The 19,716-nt window shown below is 37.3% G+C and overlaps 1 long non-coding RNA gene across 3 annotated transcripts in view; it reads left to right on the top strand.

Moving 5' to 3' along the window:
- Nucleotides 1-19,716, top strand: part of LOC111094521 — a 306,613-nt gene that overhangs the window by 6,733 nt on the left and 280,164 nt on the right. For all 3 annotated transcript variants that reach the window (XR_005385708.1, XR_005385709.1, XR_005385707.1), the window contains exon 3: nt 16,608-16,726. This is a non-coding gene — a long non-coding RNA (uncharacterized LOC111094521). The remainder of the gene's footprint in view (nt 1-16,607; nt 16,727-19,716) is intronic.

Genomic DNA, 19,716 nt, shown 5'->3' with positions numbered 1-19,716 from the left:
TTACAAATGGTTAAGATGGTAAATTCTGTGTTATATGCCTTCTATCCCAGTAGATAAATGGATGCAAGTGACAAAATAATAGGAGTTTCAAGCAGTGGCAGATGTTAATTTAGCATTTCTTATACAGTTTTATTTGTATACATTATTTTCATTTGCTTTCACAGAGGTCAACAAAGTAAAAGAATAGAAGTGAAAATAGAGATGTCTGGGTGACTCCATGGTTGAGCGTCTGCCTTTGGCTCAGGGCATGATCCTGGTCCAGGGACTGAGTCCTGCTTCCGGCTCCCTGCGAGGAGCCTGCTTCTCCCTCTGCCTCTCTGTGTGTTTCTAGTGAATAAATAAATAAAATCTTTTAAAAAAATAAGTGAAAATAGAGATCTTTATTAAACTGTGTTGAAAGTCTGAAATCCCACAAACAATACCAAACTTATTATAGACAAAATTGTCAGTGTTCTGTGGTGAAAGGTTCAGTAGATTTGAGGTAGGAAACTTAAATGTGAATACTTATCCTGTGAGCCTTGTGATCTAGTAAGTTGTACTTTCTTAAGAGCCAGAAATATTTTATTTATCTTTGTATTCTTTTGAAATACCTACAACAGAATTATAAATATTACTTTCTTGAATTAAGTTACATTTTGATTGAGTTATATTTTGAAGAAAAAGAGAAAATGAAGAGTGAAACTCTACACTCATTCGGGCACCTGCTTGTCATTGGTCATATTGGCAGTAGCTAGAGGTAGACCGGCCAAGACTTGGAGAAAACCAGACAAGGCCAGAGTTAGGATCACAATATTAGGACTGGTTTCCACCTTAACTTGGGAAGCAGAATTCTTTGAAAAACACAAAGCCCGTTGTCAAGAAATCTTGTGGTAGGAATCCGACAAAATTAGGACATGATGCTGAGTGAAAAGAAGAACTAGGTCATAAAGGACAAGGAAAAGAAAGAGCCATAATCCAGGAAGGCCACTTGTTTAAAATGTGACATATGTGATTTGAGCACTGAAGTCAGCCAGCCTATGAAGAGAGAATGTTGTCCTGTGGCAGGTCTCTTAATTAGACGGTAGGGAGAGTGGTGAGGCATGTTCACGGTGTCCTTTAAGATTCAGCTTACACTTACGGACCATCTTAAAAGAAAGGAACAGACACCAATACACAGTCACACACACACACACAAACACACACACACAATTTTGAATGTACTTTAAAAGTATTGTGAACCCACCAAAGGACTCCCTAGAAATGTCTGGTTCTTAGGCATGACCCTATTTCATGCTTATATATTTTTGAAAGCAACAACACATAGGATTACTGGCCACAAGTTCATTCCAACTCCTAACAAACAAGGTTTTTAGCGGTCCTTTTGCCTTAAAGTCTTAACTAAACCAAAGCAATGCTATTTACCTGGTCTAGCTAGTATGTCATCCAGTTTATTTGGTAGGAGAAAAATAATTAAGTTCTGTAGTGATTGTCTCCAAAATTTTTCTATTATATGTTTCACTAGTAAAACATTTTTATCACATTTCTTATATGTGCATATTTATTTATTTATAAATTATATGAAGGCACTATTTTTTTTTAAATTTTTTTTATTTATGATAGTCACACAGAGAGAGAGAGAGAGAGAGAGAGAGAGAGAGGCAGAGACATAGGCAGAGGGAGAAGCAGGCTCCATGCACCGGGAGCCTGACGTGGGATTCAATCCCAGGTCTCCAGGATCACGCCCTGGGCCAAAGGCAGGCGCCAAACCGCTGCGCCACCCAGGGATCCCATATGAAGGCACTATTGAGTGATGTATTATGTATATACAATACATAAACCAAAGTAGAAATTTAAAACATAGGATAAAATAAGATATCAAGAAGTTTTAATATTTTCTTTCCACATTCCAAAGGATTGTCTTGTCTTGTACACTGGTGAGGTAAAGTTACCCTGTCTAGAAAATGCCAAATTTTAAGATGATTCTTGAAAATCCATGTGTGGGAACAACTAGCAGATGGGGTTATTTTTATAGTAATGCCTCATTTTAAGAAAGTATGATATGCATGTCAAAGTCTAAATTTACAAGATAGGTTAAATATAGTATAATTTATATTTCAGTGAGTGTCTATTTCTTTGACCTTCTTGAAGGCAAACTGGATTTTTTTATCTTTATATTCTAAATACCTAGACTATATAAAAGGATTCTTCACAGAATTGGTTTTTAAGTTTTGTAAAATATCTAATATAAGGTTTGATTTTACAAAATCAGTTTTCAAAAAACTGTTCAGTTCCCTGTTTATTTCCAAAGACAGCCAATCTCCTATTCTATTCTTTTTTTTTTTTTCTTGGCGTTTTAAACTTTTTTCTTTTTTTCTTTTTTCATTTTTTTTAAAATTTAAATTCCATTTGCCAGCATATGGTATAATACCCAATGCTCATCATATCAAGTGCCCTCCTCAGTGCCCATCACTCAGTCACCCCATACCCCCTACCTCCCCTTCAACAACCCTTTGTTTCCCAGAGTTAGGAGTCTCTCTCATGGTTTGTCTCCCTCTCTATTTTTTCCCACTCAGTTCCCCTCCTTTCCCTTATAATCCCTTTCACTATTTCTTATATTGCATGTATGAGTGAAAACATATGATGTTGTCCTTTTTTATTGAAGTATAATAAAGGTACAATGTTATATTAGTTTCAGGTATACAATATAATAATTCAATAATTCCATATGTTTTTCAGTGCTTATCAGGACAAGTACATTCTCAATCCCCTCTACTTCACCCATCACCCTCTGTATTTAAGAGTCTGGTTTTTTGTTTGTCTCTTTGATTGTTCATTAGTTCTGTTCTACTTTCTTATCAGGTTGAACTCTAAGAATTCTTCAGATGTGCTGTGCTGCCTCTTGCCCTGTGCCTTTACCCATTCTGACCTATTGTCCAGGAGTAGCTTTCCCCTGTCCCATCCTTCAAAACTTAAGTCTATCTTCTCTTCCTTGGATCAGTCTTCATTGAGCCCAAATGCCCTCTATAGCTGCACCTATATAAGCTCAGCCACCTCCAACCTAGCATGTCCACATCAGACCATTTACTTTCTTTTTCACTTCCCACTCCCACACTGTGGCCCTAAAAAGTAGTATTAACAAAAAGAGCTTTCATTTAATGTTGCCACTAGGCTATGTCCTTTGCAATTATTCTTCACTGAAGGCACTCTGTGTGGGGTTGTGTGTGTGTGTGAAAGAAAGAATTTTCACTTAATTTTTCCCCATATTCTCCACTAATTTATATTTACATGGTCATTAGAGAATGCATAATAGACAAAGGATGTTCAAAAGTCTCATTAACTACAGCTGTGTCAGTAGCAAAAGTATGAGATGAATAAACAGTCTACTCAATACATTAGAAAAAAACACATTAAACATCAGCTTTTGAAACTTTTTAACTGACAATCTCAACTTCTTGTGTCAATTTGCACCAATGATAGTCTTTGAAAAACTGTTTATCAGAGTCGTTTATTTCTCTCTTCCAACGATTTGTATGTTCTTCTTACTAGCATTGAAGTCTAAATGGAGAAACATTAATAATATTTTGTTTATGAAGACAAGTGGGTTGACTCTAATAAAAATATTGATTCATGTCTTGCTTCTCAGTAAGAAATGCCACCCATGAAGCCTGCTGGCACTTGCTTCTAATAATAATATAATTTCAAGAAAGCCAGGAAAAGTACATACTTCACTTGCAAAAGTGTGAATTATTTATTTTTCTTCACACAAAAGAAATATAAAATGCATCAATGTTCAACTTTAGCTGAAAACCATTTAACAGCAAATTTTTACCTAGACTATGTAAAACATTAAAAGTGCTTGCTATATCTTAACATAGACTGTAAGCATGTATATCTCTTTCTATAAAGTGTGGATGTAAGACTTAAAATCTAAAAAAAGGTAAAGCATTAAAAAATAAATAATCAGCTTTTATTTAGTTAGCTATTCTTTTTTTAAAAAAAGAATGGATTCACTTATGCTATACAGATTCAAATCTTCCTCTTCCCCACAAAAACATATCCTATTTATGTAGGTTTTTTACATAGTGCAGGTGGAGCTGATAGACAAAAAGGTACATTTTGTAGTTAGTAAAATCATTGCACACACTAAGTTTCCCTCTCTTGCCAGTCTCATCAGAGAGGAGGTCTGTTTAGTCACGTGGTTAACATCTGGAAGCCACTCTGGGTAATAGCTACCACCAATTTGTTGCTTATTCAGAGAAGGCATACCGAATGGAAGTAGAGAAGGCAAATCCCATGTTTCCTTTGATTCACATACATAGACTCTAATCTTATTATTGTCTTAAGCCATTCAATTGATCAACGTGAAGACAGAACTATCAATAAATATGTTCTTCATCTTAAAGCAAACTTCCAGAAAACATAAAAATGTACAGCAAATGAAATCTTTTGATTGTTTCAGTTCATGCAGGACATGATTTTGATTTGACCCATGGCCCTGGCCATAAACACAGGGTCCATGCATTTTTATCGAGTTGTGCTCTGTGTAAAGCACCGTGTTTCTCTTATAAAATTATTTAGGGGATTTGTTCAGGGACATCTCAGTGGCTCAGTCAGTTAAGCACCAGCCTTCTGCCCAGATCAGGATCCAGTCCTGGGCTGGAAGCCCCATGGACATCAGGTTCCCTGCTTAGTGGAAAGTCTGCTGCCCCCCACCCTCCACCCCTGAAATCTTTAAAGAAAAAGGGAGGGATGCCTGGGTGGCTTAGTGGTTGAGCATCTGCCTTTGGCTCAGGGTATAATCCCGCAGTGCCAGGATCGAATCCCGCCTTGAGATCCTTGTGCAGCCTGCTTCTCCCTCTGCCTATGTCTCTGCCTCTGCCTCTCTCTCTGTGTCTCTCATGAAAAATTAAATTAAAAAAAAAGAAAAGGGGACTTGTTCATTTTTGAGTAAGGAAAAAAGAAGGAGAAGGAAAATACAGAATGTGATATTGAAACTTCTTAAATGTGTTCTGCAGATCTCTGAGATATTTCCAATAGAGTCAATCCAAGAAACTTCTCTGAGGACTTCATTTAAAAGATTCATATGACCTCCCCCCTCAAAAAATAACAACCCCCCCCAAACAACACAGAATACTGTAAAGAACCAAATTTTTTTTTCTTTTAGATCGTATAACATTAGAAGAAAAGAGCATTCTTTACATTCAAAGGTTATGCTAATTATAGAAATTATTTTGGTATCTGAAGCTCAAAATGAAGCGCTTTGAAGAAAAAACTTTAATTTGTGGCTATGACTGCTGTTCTTAGAGGTTGTCATTGTTTATAATTATTGTCTTTTTTTGACCTGTGGTTGACTAAATCATTTCCTCGAAAGATGTCACCACATTCCACACTTCTACATTCCAAGTTTTTCTGCTGAAGTTTCTTGCCCACCTCCCACATTGTTTGAAGAAGTGCTGTATTGCCTCTCTAATAAGAGTGTTTCTGTCAGGCCCTGCTGTTTGTGGTTGATTTACTTTAAGCTCACCTAAGCCTTTTGAGTATTTTGTGTCTAGCCCTGTGAAAGTTGTATTGTGATGACCATCATTAGAATTCAAGTGGATGAAAAAAACTCATTGTAAGTGATACCAAATTGGTGATTACTCACATATCCAGACGTCTCATGTGAATGTAAAGTTGTCCAATATTCACCACTTTCCAAATTTGAAGAGTCCAACCAAATCTTTAAGAAGAAAGCTGTAATAATCCTCTCTTCTAGCATGAAATCAGAAATCAGTGCTACTGTCCTAGATATGATGTGGAGATATAGTGAACTACCGTCACAATTGCAGTCATCCTCAAAGTTCAACCAGATATCAAAACTTTAGTAACTATTACCCAAGTATTGGTAGTAGAAACTTTTTATTAAACTTAGCCAAATTAGGTAAAATGTTAATAGCACTGATAGATCGACAAGTCTGTATTCTTAAAGACCTTCTGTTTTCCTTTGTGTGGCTCAGAGTGTATTGCAGCAGGATGATGAGAAAACAGATAGATGTTATAGCCATCTACCTAATAGTTAGAACCTATTACAATTCACCAAAATCCTTCTTGTTCTTACCATTTTGATGTATGTAGTTGTAAACTGAGTGGTAACCCAGTAGTAGCAATGACAGGAGAATAGATTCATTCTTGAAAGCCATCTGCCATTTGCAGAATTTGGATTTGTTGGAGAGGGAAATACACCAGTGATGCATTTTATTAAATTATGGAACATAAAAATGGTAAAATGACTCAGCTCATGTAATTGTAAGTTTCAACTTATCCTATAAAATATACTCAAATATTTTTGGGAATTTGAAGGTCACTTTTCAGTGGCTTCTTCATGTAATTACACATTTTAAAAGCTGTGATCAGAATTCCCTCACTTCATCCTATTATTTACTAATAAGCATACAATTTGGACTACTCAGATGGTATGTTTCCCAAATGTTAGTAATGCTTTTTGGTTTTCTCAATTAGTACTTATTGTCTTTACTGATGACTACAGTAAGTATTATTTGATGCCATGAGTATTTGATTATATAGACTATCCCTAATGTACTATGTTAAACACTGTTGGTGAATGACAGATACATAAAACGTTGGTCCTACCCTCAAGGATTTTACATTTAGTAGAGAGACAGAAGGTGTACATACTTGTAATATAAGATAAATACTAAGAGCTACTATAAAGAGTGATAGGTAAAATTTTAGCAAGCTCAGAGGAGAAAGGATATGCTTTTAGATATGGAAAAATCAGGAAGACATAGGAAGAAAAGACAACCACAGTTCTCTAATTTTACAATCAGAAACTCCTGGTCATTGGACTCTTAAGAACACCTAGAGGCCTAAGCTCTCTCCTCCCTTTTTCACTGGAGTTCAATATGCACCTTTATAGGGAAGAACTGTTCCTGACAAGGTACCCTTTTGCCTCTCTCTCTCTCTCTCTTTCTCTCTTTCTCTCTCTCTCTCTCTCTCTCTCTTTCTCACTTTGTGGTTCTGGCTCTATCAGGCTGATTTCTAGTCCCTGAATAAAGGGATTTCTTCTCATGATAAATTTAGGATATCTGCTGTAATGGCAGGATTCTCATGATTTAGTGGGCCTATAGAACTGGGAAATGGTAAATTTGCAATAGATGTTTGCTGGCTGAGTGCTGAATGAATGGCTAGTGAGTGACGAGTGAGTGAGTGAATGGCCATCAGCTAGGAAGCAAACCATCCCAAGAAAAACAACTTGATCCTGATGATATTATTTAATGTAAATTACGCAAGAGCACTTAGCCTCACTCTCTGAACTTTATTATAGTTATTCAATAAATATTTGTTGAATGTGATGTTCCTTAAAGTGCTCATTTTGTGCATTCATATTACAGTATTTCTACTATTGGGGAAAACTCAGTCTCCTTGTAAAAGGGATAATCCTCTTTCACTACTGGATAAATAGATCATTATGCAGTGTTTCCAACAGCTTTCCTAGAAATGACCCCTTTGAGGTTCAAAAAGGAACAAAAAGTGATTAGATTTTATAAATGTTATGCCACTTCTTATTACATATAGTATTCAATAAAAAGAAAATCCCACAAGACAATTCTGTTTGCCCCATGGGTCTAATACCATAAAATCTCATTCTTACAGCATCTACATTTTGGCATTTGTTTGTCAAAAATGGGGTGGAGGTAAAAGTAATCTTTTTGCCAGTTTATGTGATGCCATAAAGCAGCATTTTTCATTTTTCAACACTTATTAGCTCAGCTCCCCAGCTGTGTAGCACCACGCCCTGGTGTGAAATTGAGAGGGAGAACTCTGACAAGTTTATATTGGCCTAAATTTATAGCTTTTCTTTAGGGTGGGGGAAGGGTGTATTTTTTTTTTTTTTAAAGAGGACATTATAGTTACATGATTTTGTATCCCACAACTTCTGTAACATAGCATAATGGCTTATGAAAACGACTGTTAGTATATCATGTTTGGCTCCCCTAAACAAATGTTAACAGCTATGTACTTAGAAGACAAGTGAAGCAGAAAGTTAATTAATTAAATGTTAATTAATTATTAGTTAATGAGTTGATTGATCCATTTAATCTAAGAGTTTTTATATCCTGCAAAATATAGATATCTCAGGGCCTTGTATGGCAAATATGTACAAAGTTGTGAGGAAAAAAACAAGCTCAAACTCTGCTTAAATAGTAGGATTCTGATGTAACTCTTCATACAATCACTTCAGATCTCTATTTCTCTTGTTTTCTGGAGGGCAATTTCAAAAAGACAAAGTAAGTTGATTTCACAGAAAGTTTGGTAGACTGGCAGAAATGGGTTAAAACAATTACTGTGGTATGATGTAGCACATTAAAATGAAATGATTGACTACAAGCTAAAAATTTTAAGATAAACAAACTTGATCCTTGGCTTCTACTTTCCTGCTCTCACACACACCCTTACACATGACAAACCAGGGGGAGATTCTTAAAGCATTTTTAAGATCCATCTTGAGTGAGACAGTACAAGTAAACTCAGATAAAACTCTTAATATTTATGTTTTGTGAAAGGCTTAAAAACCAACACAAAATCAGGCTTTCAGTCTTCTTCTAAGTAGTGCTTCACATTGGAAGGTGAGTGGAAGAACAGCCTGTACAAGTCTTAAAGTTAAAAAAAAAAAATCCCCAAATTCTCCCAGCTGTGGTGGGAGGGAAGATCCATGTGTTAAGACTTGCATGATGCCCAGGCTGGCACTGATAGTGAGTAGGTACCTTCATGTGCTGTCAGAGTAGACTGAAAGCAGCTTTATTAGCTTGATGGTTTAGTTTGTGCATGTAAAATGCAAAGGAACAAATGTAAATCTTCAAAAATAATCCTGGAAATCCAGGCCCATCTTGAATTAGGTGAGTTCCTTTAATCTTTATTATCTTATTCCAGTTGGAAAGCCAGGATGCTGGACATTGCAGCAGGCATTTAAAAAGTGACATTAATTTTATTGCCAAGTGAAAATACTTTTCTGTAGAAATAAATGAGACATCTTTAAGAGAGCTCACTGAAGCCCAAATTCCATCTTTTAACTGTGAGATACAACTCAACTGCCACAGTAGGCAAATGAAGCTGGTATGTAACCACTGATGACAGACCCTTTGTGGAGTAGAGGGAATTGCATCTGGAAAGAGGAAGGAATGGTTTCATACATGGCACCTGGTCCTTTGGACAAAGGAAGAAAATAAGAATCATCGCTCAAATAAAAATCATGTGGGCAAGGGCATCTGGGTGACTCAGTGGTTGAGCATCTGCCTTTGGCTTAGGTCATGATTCTGGGGTCCTGGGATCAAGTCCTGCATCAGGCTCCTGCTTATGTCTCTGCCTTTCTCTCTGTATCTCACATGAATAAATAAATAAAATCTTTAAAATAAATCACGTGGGCAAAAGTTATATGCTGGTCTTCTCACCCAGCTTTTATGTGTAGACCTTATTTTGCCTTGGGAAGATAAAACGCTAACTTTTAGAAACATATTTCAGATCAGTGTTGATTTTTTTAAATAGAAAAGGGACATGGTCATGTATGTAACAAGATAGGTCTAGCAACACAGAAATACCATTAGGGCTGATACATGGAGTAGACTGAAAGAGATAGAGACTCTTGAAGGAAGGACTCATTAGATGTCTTTTGCAATAAACTAGGAAGATTCAAGAATTACCTGAATTTAGGTTTTCAGGATGAAGGTGAGAGCAGTTTGGAAGGGTAGAATGAGTAAAGACTTGGTTACCCACTGGACTTAGAGGTGTGGTATAGGAAATAGTCTCAGATGACTATCTCCACAAGTATTCTGGTGAAGCTATTAACAAATATAAAGAAGATAGAGGAAGGAGCAAGTGAAAACACTGCGTTCAGCTTTCTGTAGGTTATTTGAAGCGTCAGCAGAAATTTGGGGCGGCCAGGGTGGCTCAGCAGTTTAGCGCCACTTTCAGGGCTTCACACACCTCCCAGGGCGTGATCCTGGAATCCCCGGATCGAGTCCCACGTCGAATGGAAAAAAAAAAAAAGAAAAAAGTATAAGAATGGGATATTTTAGCTCTTCTTTATGACTGCTGCATTTGGATGGAATGAACAACCTAAAAACATGAGGAGTTGCATGAGTAGATTGGCACTGGCTTTCCTACGGGCTCCCTGCATGGAGCCTGTTTCTCCCTCTGCCTGTGCCTCTGCCTTTCTGTCTCTCTCTCTCTCTCATAAATAAATAAAATATTTAAAAAAAGAAATTTGATGACTTCTAGAAATATGGGTCTAAAGTTTAGATTGAGGATGGAAGTAAATTGAAGAGTAATCAGAATACAAGAATCACATAAAACTATAGGAATCAAAGTAATCATCTTGAAAGAATATTAGTAATAGAAAGAGAGAACTTAGGAATAATTTTCATAAAGACCCATGTTTAAAGGCTAGGCCAAAGAAGAGTAATCAGTGAAAAACTCTCAGGAGAAATCTTGAGGGTAGAAGGAAATACAGAGGTATGTCATGAAAGTGAAGGTGTAGGCAAACAACTGTGGAATGCTGTACAAGGATGGAATGAGGCCATTGAATTTGGCAGGTAGGAAAGAGTAACTAGCAACATTTTTGTTTTTTGTTCTTTTTTTCTTTTTAGTGTTATTGAGATATAATTGACATACAACATTGTGTAAGTTTAAAGTGTACAGCATAATGATTTGACTTAAGTATATTGTGAAATGATTGCCACAGAAGTTTAGTTAACATCCATCATTTCATATAGGCACAACCCCCCACTTTATTGTGATGAGAATTTTAGGATTTACTCTCTTAGAAACTTTTAAATATACCATAAGTGTTAACTTTAGTCATCATGTCATACATTCCTTCCCCAGCACTTATTTATCTTACAACTGGAAGTTTGTACCTTTGGATCAGTTCATCTGTTTCCTCCATTCCCCATCTCTGGTAATCACAGATCTAATACCCTTTTCTTTTCTTTTCTTTTCTTTTCTTTCTTTTTTTTTTTTCTAATACCCTTTTCTATGAGTTTGTTTGTGTTTAGATTCCACTGATAAGTGAGATCCTGCAATATTCGTCTTTTTCTGGCTGACCTATTTCACTTAGCATAATGCCTTCAGGGTCCATTCCTGTTGTTGCAAATAGCAGGATTTCTTTCCTTCTTGTGGCTTAATACATTGTGTATGTATATATGTACATACATACAAAACTGCTTTTTTTTGAAAGCAGTTTCAGTAAAACAGTGGGGTAGGAGTTAGATTGCAGTGGCTCAGGTTGGGAATTAAGAATAAAAATGGGAACATAGCTATTCCTTTAACAAGTTTACTTGCAAAGCCAAAAAGGAAACAGGGACATTTTAAAATATGGGGATGCTGGGGCACTTGGGGGCTCAGTCGGTTAAGTGTCTGACTCTTGATTTCAGCTCAGATCATGATCTCATGGTTCATGAGATTCAGCTCCCCATCAGGCTCCATGCTCAGCTCACAATCTGCTTGAGATTCTCTCTCTCTCCCTCTTTCTCTGCCCCACACCCCACTCATGCTCTCTCTCTCTCTCTAACATAAATAAATCTTAAAAAAAAATATGGGGATGCTTTGAGCATGTTATAAATTGACAAAAGAAGCTAAGGGAGAGGATGAACTAGAACAGTGGAACCCAAAGAAGATGGAAGGAGAAGGGATTGGCAGCCATGGAGAGTTAAGGGCACTCTTCCTCTAAGACTAGGGAGAAATATAGGCAAATCTGAATGTGACAATAGTGATACTGAACAAGATTATATCTTCTGATGGCAATTTGCAGAGAATGAAAGGAAAAGGGAACAGGTTAGGCACTTAAACTCTACAAAAGACTTAAAAGAAAAGGAAGCTGAGTGAGAGTAGGGAAAGATTTGCTAAATAGTCATAAATGCAAATAGAAAATTTAAAGGAGCTAATTAATCTACATTGTCATCAAATTTGTACCAGTAGCTACTGGAAATAAAAAAACAAAAACAGAAGGACTAAACAATTTATTGAATCAGCACTGGAGATAGCAAGGCTGGAGGTCAAGGTGAGGTGGGACTATTGATCAGGTTGATGAGAATGTGATACTATATAGGCCGAACAAGGAAGGAATTGAGCCAAGAAAGGGCAAATAAACTGGAAAACTAATGAGAAGATAAAGCCAACAGGTCTCCAACCAGGTGTCTGAGCCAATTTCTTTGAGCATGAGGGAATATGAGAGATGGAAGGATAGCAAGAGACATCTAAAAAAAAGAACAAGGGTTAATTATTTCAGAGGTAGAAAATTATTATGTAGAGTAGTGTAGAAGACTCTCTGAGGAAGTAGGACTGAGCAGGGTCTTTAAGAGTTGGTAGTTCTGATGGTGTGTAAGAGGAAGGACATTCTGTGACCAAAGTCAAAGGGGAAGCTGGGACAGGCTGAAAGAGTAACCATGACACAGGAGAAGGAGGAGGTGCAGCTAGAAAGGAAGCAATGTGCACATTGACCTGTCTTGAATAATAGCTATGTTGGGATTTACAAGAAAAAGGAAGGGGCACCTGGGTGACTCAGTAGTTGAGAGTCTACCTTTGGCTGAGGGCATGATCTTGGATCCTGGGATCGAGTCCTGAATCAGGCCTCCCACGGGGAGCCTGCTTCTCCCTCTGCCTATGTCTCTGCCTCTCTCTCTCTTTCTGTGTCTCTCTTGAATAAATAAATAAAATCTTAAAAAAAAGAAAGAAAGATGGACACATTAATTGAGCAACATCATAGGGAGTTGAAAAACCCATTATGGGGTTAGTGCTTCTATCTAGTGAACAATTGGGAACCAGAACAAAATATTAAGCAGGTGAATGCCATGAAGAAAGTAATGTTTTAGGCATATTTACTTAGAAGAAGACTGGGGGAGGGATCCCAGCAGGGAGAAGTCTGCCCAGGGGTGTCATGGAGAAGACTCAGGTGACAGGAAATGGGAGATCTGAGAGCTGGAGTCATGACACAAATGGACACAGCTTCAGTTAAGGGGTGTTTTGACAACAAAATAGATGCAGGGAACACACAGAAGGAAGCAAAAAATGCTTCTGAAGTTTTAAGGGCAGGCCACCAGCACGCAATCCTACTACAGAGGGACGTGGGGAGACAGGGAAGGAGGACCAGAATGGGGATGGGAGAAAGAGGTGTGTGTACACAGGAGAGAAGATCTAACCCAGTGCTTCCTGTTTGTGCTGTGAAAATTAAATTTCGTATGAAGCCACAGGATGTCAAAAGCTTATAAACAGAGTTATTTTCATGCTATTTCCTTTATTAAAACTGACATGGGACAGAGCGGGTACACTGTTGAGAGACGTCAGTAGCAGGCATCAACTTGGCAAGGAGAAGCCAGAAGTTGGGTGGCTCCTTTCGTCACGGGGAGCAAAGGCTTCTGGTGAACAGGCTCTGTTAATGATGGCTGTGTTCCAATTAAAAAACCTTTAAGGGAGGATAATATGAAAAAGACTGTTTAATCACACCTTGATTTTTTTCATTCACAGCTGCACATGGGTAGCAGGACACCATGCTGGGAGTACTACCTTTGATTGCAAAGCATAAAATTTTTACAGGCTTTTTTTTCCTAATAAGTGAAAATTTGGGGTCTCGTCTATGTTTCATTTGGGTAATAATCCAGGACAAAATAGTCCAAAATGCATAAATGAACCCAGTTAAAATATATTTAAAAAATCATCTTTGATGGTTCTTAGTTATTTAGGTTGTGGAAAAATGTGGATTAGTGAATATTTTAAATGAACTTTACTGTGTAATAGATTTTAAACTGGGCTAGATAGATCAGTAGTAACCAAAAGTAATGAAAATATGTCTTGAAATAGTTATTTGATGGCAGAAATATAACAGTATTTTATTATATTCTTGGAATTAATTTTTTTTCTAAAATATTTCCTTTAAGTTTATTTTCATAGAACATTTTTTTAAGAGCATGCTCTTTTATAATTATGTAGAAGTATGCTATACAAGGGGAAACAGTCTCTGGACTGTAAATAGATTTTTGTTCTCATTATTGGACCATCAAATGTGAAAATAAATGTTGCCAGTAATGGCTTGTGTTTTCTGTATGCGAAGTATGATTAACATAATTTTTCCCCAGACAGAGTATGATTTACAGAATTTTAAAGTTAGTCCTGAATTTAGAATCTCTGATTCTTTAGTGAACTCTAAAGTCATTGAAATACCTTTTGTGATTCTTTATAGAATAAGCAGTAGGAGTGGTGCATTAATTCCTGAGGGCCACCACAACAAATTACCACAAACTGGGTTACTTAAAAAGACAAAGTTTATTTTCTCACAGATTTGAAGGTCAGAAGTCTGAAATCAAAGTGGGAGCCATCCTCCCTCCCAAGGCCCTAGCTCCCAGTGACTCCTGGCAATCCTTGGTGTTTCTTGGTTTGTTCTGCATCATTCCAATCTCTGCTTCCATCTAACCATGGCATTCTTTCCTGTGTCTCTGTTTCCTCTGTGCCTGGGTATCTCTGTGCCCAAATCTCCCTGTCCTTTCTTTGATAAGGGTTCCTATCATTGGGTTTCATGCCCACCCTAAAACCAGGATGATTTTATCTAAAAATTTTTAATAAATTTCTACACCTGCACAGATCCAATTTCCAAATAAAGTAACATACTGGGAGGACAATATTCAACCCGCTACTATGGTCATGATGATGTCACAATCTTGCATTATTCATGCCTTAAAAGTTGTCGGACAGATCAATTGTAGAGGGGAAGACCTACTGGGGTGATTGGCCAAAAATGTGGAGACCTCAGGATATGGCACAGGAAGTGATCTTGGTCCTTGCATGACATTGCATACGGACCTGCAGCAGCCTCATAGTCTTTCATGGCTTACAGCATCCCCTGGCTCTGATATGCATGGGAACAGAATCACCAAGTTCTATCCTGATATCAAAACTGAATCACCAGCTACTAGACTAGACCACAGAACAGGTAAAGCAAGAGTGGAACAAACCAGTCTAGCTCTTTATTCAAAGGCATTTGTTTCTTAACAGATACCACTAATAGTCCATTACTCCCATACAAGATGTGTTTTCTCACTAGCCTCACACACATCTTGAGGCCGGTGGGCAAAGTGGGGTTCAGTGACATGTAAAAGAACATGCTTCTCATCAGTGACTTTGGCAAGTGCTTCATGAACAATGTGTTTGGTTCGAGGCTCTGGCTAGGAGGTCCCTGAAACATAGAGGTTTGCTGACTCCTGGTCCAGTGCCATTAATTACATCATATGCCTTATGCAGTAGTCACCATGGAGTGGAGCTTCTAGTCCTAGAATCTCAGTTCCTCTGTTGACCTTTCTGAGCCTCAGACATTTGTATGTAGAATGAGAATAATAATAGCAACTCTTTTGTAGGTTTGTGGTAAAGATTAAATCAGTTTACACAAGTGTTAAGAACAGTGCCTGATGCATAGCAGGCATTTAAAAAAAGTTGAGTTATTCAGTTGAACAAGTGTGTATATAATCTTTAACCTCAGGAGGATGATGATGATTATTAATACTGACATATTTGCCTGGTACTTGTAATTTTGGGGAATCTTCATACAGTCCTTTCAAAACCCTTCAATTTAGTCAATATACTTACAGGCTAGAAAAAAAGTGGATATAAGAAAACTTAGGGGACTTGTTGGGGATACACAGAATTAATGGCATAATTGTACACTCAAATCTAAGTTACCTGGCCTATAGGCTACACCTTATACATTAAAGGTGTGTGTGTGTGTGGGGGGGAATGTTGGTGGATAGTAACTCTATACCAGGCTTCCGTGATGTGGAAAACTGAACCGAGACGCATCCTGTGTAATAGAAAATAGACTGATTTAAAGGTCAGAAAACCTGTGTTTTAGCCTCTTCTCTGCCATTTGAGCTAGAAAATTATAACCATGCTTCTGCCAAGCATACTGGATAAAATGAGATGAATCTTAACTCCTCAAGTCCAAGTGATGCCTTTCAAGTGCCAGAGCTCTGAGTTGTAACATGTAAATCCCTTCTTCATTTGCTGAGTCTGTACTTTCTGGAAAACGACAGTCTGACTTATAGAGAAAACGTGTTTGTATAACGTGTTGGTTGCCATGTGTTCAGATGTTCCCATGTGCTGTTGTTGATGCAGTGGGAATGGGGCTTTTAAATGTTGATACTATGAAAATGTAATGCGATTGGACTTGGACAGGTGCCTGAACCAGACCACCCATCATATTTATTTTGCTGCCAAGGAGGTCAAACAAATTCAGTTGGAGGCTTTGAACTTTCTTGATAGTGAATAATTCACATTTCGTTTTGAATGCATGCTGAGTTATATTGAAATATTCATGCTGAAAGTTACTTTTTGGTGCATATTTTTTCAAAGACTTTTCCCTTTGTGAAGTTTATGTTTAGTATTTGCTTTTAAAAAAATAATCCTACCTTGTTGAGGGAAAGAGAACACAACTCCCCCCACCCCCCCTTTTTTTTTCAAACCTTACCTTGGAACTTTAGTGTTCAAGGCCATCACTCAAAAGAATGATCTGCTTTATGTGCTTTCCTGTTTTGTTCACTAGATCCAGTGACCAGACTCTGGCTTATTCCTATTACTTTTTATCCTTTTAGGTGCTTTTCGGTGTGATTTGCAGGAAATTCTCCCACCAGAGACCCGTATTATGCCTGGCATACAGGAGGCATTCAGAACATTTGATGACTAGAAGTGTGTGTCTATCTCAATGACACAGGTAATTCTGGGTTTTAGTTCTCTTTTAAACCTGTTTCCCTTGACTACTGAGATCAAAGTTCTTCATATCTTATTGAAAGGAAGCTGCCTCAGAAGGACATATTTGACATTATATCACTCTTGTTGATGACAACTGGGTATCACAACAGAAAAGAAGGTGAATGGATCTCAATCCTTCCTATTCAGAGGACTGAAGTGTGAAGTGCCTATCAGCACCTCCTCTGGCTGAACCCTTGGACCCTAAACCCAAGTCAGTGACTTTTCCCAACCCCCCAGGGAACTGCATTCTCTTCAGGCTGGTGAGAATGACTTAGTCTGGAGTCTGTATTTCCATATTTGTTTCATTTTGATAAATTTCGTATAACGTGGGCCAGCATCAAGGCATATAAGAAGTTCCTTGCTCCTACTTTGTCATGTGTCCACAAGGAAGAATATACTATGTTTTTCTAAAATCACATTTTTATTTATGCACTATATGGAATCTTTAATTCCACTTAGATATCTCGCCTTTTGTCTAAACTTCCCTGTAACTCTCAATTTTCCCCTACACTTAGAACCCAAGTCCCCTGGGTGACAGCTCAGATCAGCCAGAGCCATAAACTCCCAGAATGACATTTGTGATTGGGGTGTAATGGGTGTATGAGCAGCTCAGCAACCTGCTGTTAAGGAAGAAGCTATCATAGCATATCTTCACAATGGCTTTTAATAGCTCGCAGCCACTGAAGCACATCATTCATTTTTTTCTCAGTGAGAAGGCTTCTTTTTATGGCAGCACAGTGATCTTTTTCTCTCTTGAACTCCTTAGAACTTTGTTTGTTCCCACCTTCTCCTGTCAGGCAATTTAACCCAGTGGTTAAGTGGTTAGAACCACATTGCTTGGTTTTGAATTCAGGCTCTCCCATTTACTAATTGTGTTGACCATGGGCAGATGACTTATCCTTTTTTGTGTCTTTGTTTTCTTATCTGTAAAATGGACCTACTAACAGTACTTCATAAATAGGGGTTAAGACGAAGATTAAATAAATAAATCTATATACAACATGCTTACAACAAAGCCTGGCATGTCATAAATACTCAATATGTTGTAACTGTTATTACAATCTACTTTCAATTGGCCCCTACCCTACTCCCGCACCACTACAGTAAGATCCCTACTGTCAGATTACCACATTGACCAGAATCCCTTGGTGAGCTTATTACTGAGAGAGTCAATAGGTTTGAAGTGGAGCCCAATAAAGTACATTTACACAAGGTCTCAAAAGAGCGAATGATTCAAATGGTTCACAGATGACATTTTCAGAAAGCTCTTCTAGATTTTGGAAAGATACTGCTCTCCTCTTGAGCATTCATTCGCTCATTCGGTGTATGTGTTGAGTGCCTGCTCTGTGAAAAATATCATGCTTGGTGCTTTGGAGGGTCCAAAGTGAATTAAACACTGGTTTTTCTTTTCAAGAAATCAAAGATGTAGTAAGGGAAATACATCACATAAAGATCTTTGAATTTTAAAAAGCAATGAGTACTTCATGTAATTTATAGTTGATCGATGTAATTAGAGAGTAGACCTTGATCAGTTGAGTGAACATAAGAACTGACTTTCTAAACCCATAAGGATACATCTAAGAATCTCAATTAAGAACATGGATTGTAAAAATTTAAGAAAATGGCTTTGAATAAACCATAGAATCACCAGAAAGTTCTCTATAATAGAAATATGAAATAAATAGAAATATGAGGATGCAACTAAGGAAGGTCTAGAATACTTATCAAAGCTGGCTCTAAAAACAAAAAACAAAAAACAAAAAAAACAAAAAAAAAAAACTGGCTCTACATTATGTTAACATTCTCTTTCTTCACCTTTAACAGGTGAACCTTCATTTGCTCCCAATTTGTGACCATTAAGAGCTTTCCCTATGCTGTGTGCATAAGCTATGTTCATAAACTCACCACTAGGAAACTCCTGAGACAGAGATCATGTTGTATCCAACATGCAACCATTTAGTACAGTAGAACGAAGCTATTCTTAGCAGCCTCATTATAAAGGCTAGAATAGAAAAATTTTAATTTTTTCCACTGTTATATTCCCAGCTCTTTGGTGATTGTCTTGTTCACCTCTATAATATATGTTCAGTTACAAGTCACTATGAGTTTCAAGTTACTGGTTTTAACAAGCATGTGTACAACACGTGACTAGCATTTTGCTAATAGGGACCTCAGGCAGTATCTAATTTAATATTGGGATTTCACATGGAGATTCAGAGAGACCTAATGAGTTGTCCAGGGGAAAGCAGCTAAGTTGTTACAGGTCTGGACCTATGCTTCAGATATAGAATGACCAGACCAGGATTTGATTTTTATGTCAGTCAGCTCCAAAAAGTTTTGATTATGCATCCCTATTAGTCAAACAAAACAAAACTATGGCATTTTAATCCTGTTCTTTCAATATCTGTGTACTTATATGTAAAATGTATGTGTACTACTAACTAATGTATTGTTCATATTATACAACATATTTTAAAAGAAAGTTTTAGAAGATGGGGATAAAAATAAATATAAAAAATTATATATATCCTAGGAATTTCTTCCTCTTCCCACTGGAGAGTGAGACCATTCAGACTTTTTATCTTCATAGGGCAGAATGATTTATGTAAACAGGGTAATAAAAAATCCTTAATGATTTAGGTGATGGGCAACACACTTCCCTCTGATGCCTTGTTTTTTACGATACCTTGGGCCAGGAATGTTTCTAAATGGGTGGCTCAGGACCCATTTCCCCACAGTTTTTTTTCACTGTATTTTTTTTTTCCTGATAAGTTAAACCACTCTAGTTTGATAAATGATCAGGACCTTTGCTTATGAAATTTAGAAGGTAGATTTTATGCTCTGTGTTGAAAAGCACTCTTTCTTCTGCAAATACCACACATATCTGTTTCATCTATCTCTAATTCCAGAGTGAACTGATGAAAGGGAGCTGTTTTTCTCCTTAGGCATTTC

This window comes from Canis lupus, chromosome 38, assembly GCF_011100685.1.
Source record: "Canis lupus familiaris isolate Mischka breed German Shepherd chromosome 38, alternate assembly UU_Cfam_GSD_1.0, whole genome shotgun sequence".
NCBI classification, from domain to species: Eukaryota; Metazoa; Chordata; class Mammalia; order Carnivora; family Canidae; genus Canis; species Canis lupus.
The sequence above is the reverse complement of the archived record's forward strand: the minus strand, read 5'-3'. Positions and strand labels throughout refer to the sequence as shown.